The sequence below is a fragment of the Ctenocephalides felis genome, unplaced genomic scaffold (assembly GCF_003426905.1).
Source record: "Ctenocephalides felis isolate EL2017-DRISC unplaced genomic scaffold, ASM342690v1 CF-g0.4_SCAFFOLD_03571, whole genome shotgun sequence".
Classification (NCBI taxonomy): Eukaryota; Metazoa; Arthropoda; class Insecta; order Siphonaptera; family Pulicidae; genus Ctenocephalides; species Ctenocephalides felis.
In genome coordinates this window covers 26,657,258-26,664,812 of record NW_020539725.1, presented here as the reverse complement: position 1 = coordinate 26,664,812, position 7,555 = coordinate 26,657,258, and positions in this window count along the sequence as shown.

Sequence of the window (7,555 nt, the reverse complement as noted above, 5' to 3'; positions counted from 1 at the left end):
TGCAGCCAAGAAAATAAAACAGTGGGAAATCAATAACAGGTAAAATTTAAAAATTTATCATTATTAGTTTTGTTAGAAATATTGTGAATTTTATTCAATCATTTCGAGAATTTTATACACAGGCCCATAAAAATTTGAGAAAAAAAAAGAAAAAATCTCCAATCTAGTAATTCTTCTGCATGATAATTAAAATTTTACAATTTCTCTCGTTTCTTGGTTACCTTCTACCTTAAATGCCTATTGAGTTTCACTTAAATGATGTATTTTTTTTTTGTACAATTCAGCAGTAATTTGCAAACATTTTATTCCCCATAGGTAGCCTAACAAATTTGCAATTGAATATCTGAAAATGTGATAGCAAACTACTGCTGAATTATGGAAAAAAACTATAGATCAATTAAGTGAAACTCAGAAATTATAAGCTTTTAATTATCATGCAGAAGATTTATTGAATCAATAATTTTGTCGTTTTTTATATTTTTGCCCACATTTTGTAGTTTGATCCCCAATTTTGGCTTTAGATTCATGTTCAGCGTGTAAAAACTACATTGGAAAATATATAGTCTCAAGTTATTAGGTTACCATCCTTGCTAATATCAATTATTATTGACTCCATTTGGCCAGTATTACTGGATGCAGGTGTATATATATATATATATATATATATATATATATAAATTTGTATTTTATACCCTGCATCGGTGTTCGAGTGTCCATTGTTTGTTAAGAATCGAGAACGCGATTAATACTGAAGGTTTTTTCGCACGGTCGAAGTATAATATGTTTTTATCACTTTATACATATTTTTTGTGATCAACTGATTATTTTTCTCGTGTTGATAAAGTCGACGAAGACCGAGGATGCATTCTAATGAAGGCGATCAACTAGATTGATATTGTGCACACGAATATATTGCTACTAATTGGTATCGGTAATCACGTGGAGGAGGCCGATTTAATATAGAAACTATGATAATAAATTTTAGTAATATTAGTTGTTCAAAAAGTCAAATTTGGAAACAAATCAAGGATTATTTCCAAATCCACAATCCCTATCCAGATAGAATTCTAGACTGTTTGTTTTAAAAATAGTTAATAAGAAAGACATTTAAATTGTTTAACGAAAGCTAGTCAAGGATGTTTAGCATATCTTAGAACTTTGAAAACATTACAATTATAGCTTAAACCACGAATTGCATATTATAATATATATTACCGAAAATTAATAATGATTTCGCTAATATATGATATTTTAGTTTGATCGAATTAGTTGATGATGATACGTTTGTAACATAAGTTACTTCTAAGGGTTGAATGAATAATAATTGTAAATTAATTGGGACAAAAAACGCCAGCGTTTTTAGCAGCGATATTTAGAGATATTTAATCTGTGTGTTTCGACACTAGATACGTGTCAACATATTAAGAACAATGTAACAAAAAAAACATTTTATATAGATTCAGTTTGATTCATTATACGAAAATATTTAAAAATAATAGTTTAAAAAAATATGACGTTATTTGATTGAAAATATATGATCATTACTCATACAAACTATTTTTAAGTTTAATTGTTATGGTTAAATTTTGATCATTATAGCAGATCATCCCTGTATCGCATTTCCAACATTGCTACCTAAATGAACTATAAATCGAAGTTATTAGTTCAGCGATTCACTAGTGGCAAAAAGTGGTAGTAATTGCGGCCAAAATGATGAACTTGCATAAACAATATATTTATTAGCATGTTATAGAAGTGTGCGTTTGAGTAAGAAAACGGCACACTTTAGGTATGCGAGCAATTAATTTTAAACGCAGCAATTATTCTATGGTGTCAGATCTTGTTCAATATATCATATTTGCCACTAATTACGTTTATGCTAGATACATGCATCTACATATGTATATGTACTTGTATATGATAAAATGTAGTGGAGCTAATGGAAATTTGAAGTTATATAATGAAAATTAAATTCATTGGTGTATATATAGCGAAATCAGCTCTACGAGTCCATATCTTTGATGGCTGCCATCAGCGATAATAATTTCGTTTATGATTTTATCACATTCATATTCGTCAAACGTAAAATAATTAAAAATTTAGGGAATATTCAATTTTAAAAATTGTATCCATCCTAAAAAAAATATAATTAAATATAATGAACAATACGTACAGTATACACATGCAGCTTTTATTTTCATTATATAGTAATGATTCTGAATAACTACGTTTTCCTGATACTTATCCTTCGCAAGCACGTGAACAATGTTATTTATTTTCATCATTCGAAAATATTTTCGTGCAAGCGATCTGAATATAAAATATACTAGTCAGTATTAAAGTGATAGCTAAGTATAACTTATAGATTTTTGGAATTTTTACGGGCTATGGCACCACACAGCCGACTCAATGCATCCTTCTCAGGCACATGGGCTCATTGCTCTTTATCCTTAGTTAGTCAAATAGCTGATACTTCTTATTTAGTCTTACAATTAGTATAAGCTCATTTGATTCCTTCAGAGCTTTGAACAAGTAATTACTCACAAGGCAATCATAAGGTGCACTCTATTTCATTTAATATTATTCGCGAATTCTAGTCATCAGACGACTGGAATAGCATTCGATATTATACCTCAGACACTTTAACAAATTATTATGGTAGCTTATTATTCCTTGAAAGATTAAGTGCAGACAATTCCAAAACAGCAAAAACTTTTATGTAAACTAAAATATAATTTATAATTAAATAATATTAAATAATAATTTTATCTAAAGTTTAGCTTTCTTATTTTGCATTTTCAACATTGCATATCTACACTGACTACTCTACTGTGTGGCCTTTTAAGGAAGCACCCCAATGGTTATCGTATTCTAATAGTGATGAAACTTTTTTAAGCTATCTTTAGCAATTCTGGGAGATAATAATATCACTACTGCTTGATATAAGTTTGGGAAAGACAAAATTTGCTACTTACCGTTGCAGCGCCGATACTCATATGATTGATAAATAGTAAAGTTTCTGCTAGAATCAGATACTAATATTGGGCGAACTGATTTTCATCCAGCACCGGCACTAATATATATTTAATGATGGTATATATCCATATAAATAAATATAGCTAGCCAGGAAGTAACAAGTATCAAGGTCATATTAACATGATACGTTTACACGTATAATCATACACACATTTCAATAGTTTACTTATTGCATATTTGTGTGTTGTTTACTATAAGTGACTCATACGATAATACCACATATGCGAAAGCATAATTGACTCATAATTAACTATAAGAAAATTATATTGAAAATAACTATATTTCACTTAATTTGCTACATTAATTAGCATCAAATTATAATTAAATACATAAAATAGGCACGGTGAATGGAGATTCTGCTAATTTACTATCAACGGTAGATAATATAACTTTATTCGACAACAATTTGATCAATCAGAGCTTTATTTCAATGTGATGTGTGATAACTAAAAGTTTCCAATTGATGTAAAATAGATTTTGTACGTGTTTATAAATAGCAATAAGAATTTCAGAGTTCTATAAGCTGCTGTGATTATGTAGGGTAGGGCGAGGCACAATTTTTTATGTTTTGCACCCTGGCAAGGTGAAGGTTTAATTCTTCCCTTTATCCGCACTCAGGTGTTTATAAAGGTTAAATCAAAAAATGAATCTAACTTAAAATTATTTATATAAAACTGTCTGAAAAACTAAGCAACAGTGCTCACAATCAAAACAAATAACAACGCAAGAAAATACTTTTGTTATAGATTTTTAAACATTGCCGTTTTTTCTCCGATAGCAACGTAGTAAAAATGGTTTTTGGTTATACATCTTTTTCCTTCAACTTTCAAATATTGTTAAAAAATTCTTAACTTTACTGGTTTTTGAGATATCGGTGGTGGACCTTTCTACCCGCGGACCTTTAAACCTATACTAATATAGAAAGTGTACTGTTTCTAGTTATATCTATAAAATGGAGGAGTTTATTTATATATTTACAGGTCTTCGTTTTTACAACATTTTTAGCCACCTACATTATTCATATTATTTTTCATCATATTCTATACAATTCTTACATATATATTTCTTATACATTCAGCATATATATACTATCTCTTCTTATATCCTAATCTTCCATTCAATTTTCTTTCTCCAATTCCATTCAATTTTCATTCTTCTTCTTGTTTCTCAATATGCTCTTCTCATCTTCTAAACTAAACTTCTTTTTTCCTTCTTACTTCTAATACAATTTTTTCCTTGTATTCTACAAATTAACAATTCTTAATTTACTTTAATATTTTATATTTTTTAATTCTGGTATTGCTGGAGATTCGAACCGAATTCCTCCAGCGTGTGAGTCGAGAACGCTACTGAGTGAGCTATTCCCGCCACAATAGGTTTAGAGCACAGTAGGCGTATAAAATCTAGTAATTAAGATCTACATTATATTTATTTACAATGTCCTTAGAAAACAACTGAATATATTTTTATAGAAGTAATTTTTTTATTTATGTAAACCTTTACTTTTACATACTCTCTTCCTTGAGCAATTAACTGTTACTTTTAGCTAATTAAGTCAAATGTCTCAAGATTCACAATGTAGATCTTAATTACTAGATCTTATACGCCTACTGTGCTATAAATAAATAGATAATCTATTTTTTTAGGATCGAGTTCATTGTTTAATGATAATAGCAAAGTCTTTAGAACGGCTTCATTAGCGAACCTAGTATCAAACAATCCGCAAAGTAGCTCGAATAAATCTGTGAATGGATTTTAGTTCGCTGTAGCTAAGTACCCGGATGTGCAGAAAGACTGGATCTAGATCACAAGATTTAAGAGTGAATAACGTTACTATTATATAGCCTGGTATAGATCTCAGATTATTTATGGTAGATACATCTAATAAATCCACAGTCGAAGATAGCAATATATTTATGAAAATCTCTCGGAAAATGAGCTTGGTGGTATGAAAGTACTTTTGAAGCAAGAACTTGTTATAAATAAATTTATAAATTGAACTAAATTGTAACCCACATAGAATGCAGATCTAAATCAAAATAAAAAAACTGAACATAAGGAGTATATGGGATCTTTAAACCTTTACATAAGTTTAGTAATTAAAAGCTTATTCTAATTTAGCAAAAGGAGTCAATACGCAGTCAATTTTGTCTACACCTGGGAAAGCTGTTAAAATTATTGAGAAAAATGATATTTTTTCCCACATGATTTATAGACTTCGCAACAAATAAATTCTTGAAACTGGTAAATCAGTCCTAGTCTTCCTCTTAAACAATTAGGCAAATGTACAGGAAAATGAATCTACATCATACAATTACGTTTGCAAGCCATATATTTTTTACAATTATATTGCACAGAATAACAGCTTGAATGGTCAATTCAAATAATACCTAACTATTGATAAATAAAATGCACAACTATGCGAATCAATACTCTACATATACCTATATAGAAATTTCTACGTGTATCCTATATAAATAATTTCTAATTAGGATCGAAAATAATCCAATTTATTTTATATTAAATTGAAATTTGTTTGTAACACGTACATTGTTTATTCGTTTATTTTATTGGTTTTCATGATAACCAATAGTTAATTTAATTTCAGACGCACTTCGAAACGAAATTATAGCCTCATTCATATAAGCTGCAGTAACTACGGTAATTACATTTTACATTTTCAGATAAAGCAAACGAAGAAATTAATATTACACACAGACGTACAGGTATATATATATATATATATATATATATATCTGTGCATGTGTGAGTAACTTTATAACTAACCTTAATTAATAGCAATTTCTTAGTTGCCTTCGAAATTAAAACCGATATTAATTCTAATTTTGCATTGATAAGTTTCAACATTGATTAGTTAAACAGTATTTTTGGAAATAAACAGTCAAATACTTTTTGCATATAATAAAAATTTAACAACTATTCATTTTTTTCGAAATATTTAAAAGGAATTGAGAATATTTATATAAATATGAGCAAATATAGAATTTCAACAGAAATCTAATCTAGGAATATAACTCTATTAACCTTACAAATTATAATTGAGGAACAATTTTTCATCAAAACAAGAACAATAAAAAGCGCAATAAGCAAAGACAATCAGATGAACTGCGTGATACAGATATTTGTTTTTTTAATTCTATTACGAAGTTTATGAGGTAATAAAATTATTGTCGAAAAATTTCAAATATTCGTAAGCTACCAGAGCAAGATTGAAAAAGAAATTCATGTTATTTAACATATGTCATTTTTCAGAATCTTTGACAAAGATTAGAAGATTTTGATTTTTAAAGTCATTAATGATTAATCTAAAGTTTTACTTTTTGACCGTTGACCGTTACTATAAAATAAGAATAAACTTGGTATTGGTATTTTGCCTTGAGGCAAGTTACATGAACTTCCTGATATGTGTAAATAATCGACTTAATCAATAAAAAATGAATTAATTTTATTGTGAGTGATTAAAAGTATACCGAGTAAATTTATTAAACACAATTGAAGTATTTTCTAGAAGCAAGTTTTCAAAAATCAACATTTTTTCAATTGTACCAGTTTCCGTAGGACTTTAATTGTTTAGTATGTTAATTAAGACCAAGTTCTCTATCATTATACAACGTAAATCGTCTAATTTTAATTTTAACAAACGTCAAAAAAAACTCGCATTTACTCAAACTTTGATAAATTTTTAAAATTAAACTACTTGTCGTAAGACCGTAATATTTCAGAAAGTTCTATAAGACCATAATATTCTTATAAGTTCTATAAGACATAATTACAAGAAAACGACTCGGTAGATTTTCACCTAAAACTAATCAGTATCATTACCAACTAATATCATTCAAACAGTTCTTGATTTTTTTAAATCGATTCGGTAGTATGAGCTTAAATGTGGATAAAAAGTTTAACACTTTTTTGCAAATTACAAAGAAATGGCTTGGCAGATCGTAGCACAAAACTGACAAACGATAGTCCTCATTGAGATACATCAAACAGCTTTTGAATTTCTGAAATTGGTCCAGCCGTTTTTGAGAAAACGCGGTTTTACGGTTAACACACACGCATATATTTATTTCAAATGCGGTCTCATTCGATTCAGAATGGGTTGAAACGTCGAGAAAACGTGGAGAAATTAGCGAATCGGATTTTTTGATGAAAACATAAACTTCTCCTTTGGGAAGTTAAAAAAAACTTTTTTACTTTTAATTCTCAATAACGATTGTTCCATATGTTGATATGAAATTTTAAAATAAAATGTATAGATTTTATGATAATAATATAAGTAATTCATGTTTTATATTAAATTACCCGATTATTGTACTTTTTCAATGCCAACAACAAATTCAAAATTGATAGATACATCATCACCCACTCTTCTTTGTAATTTGTCTATGCTCAAAGCTTATTTGTTCGAACACCTAACTCTCGCCGAAGAACAGAATAACAGTTCTATGGTACCAAGCAAACGTCAAACTTACTACTACAAGGAAAGCGAAAGCAGTGT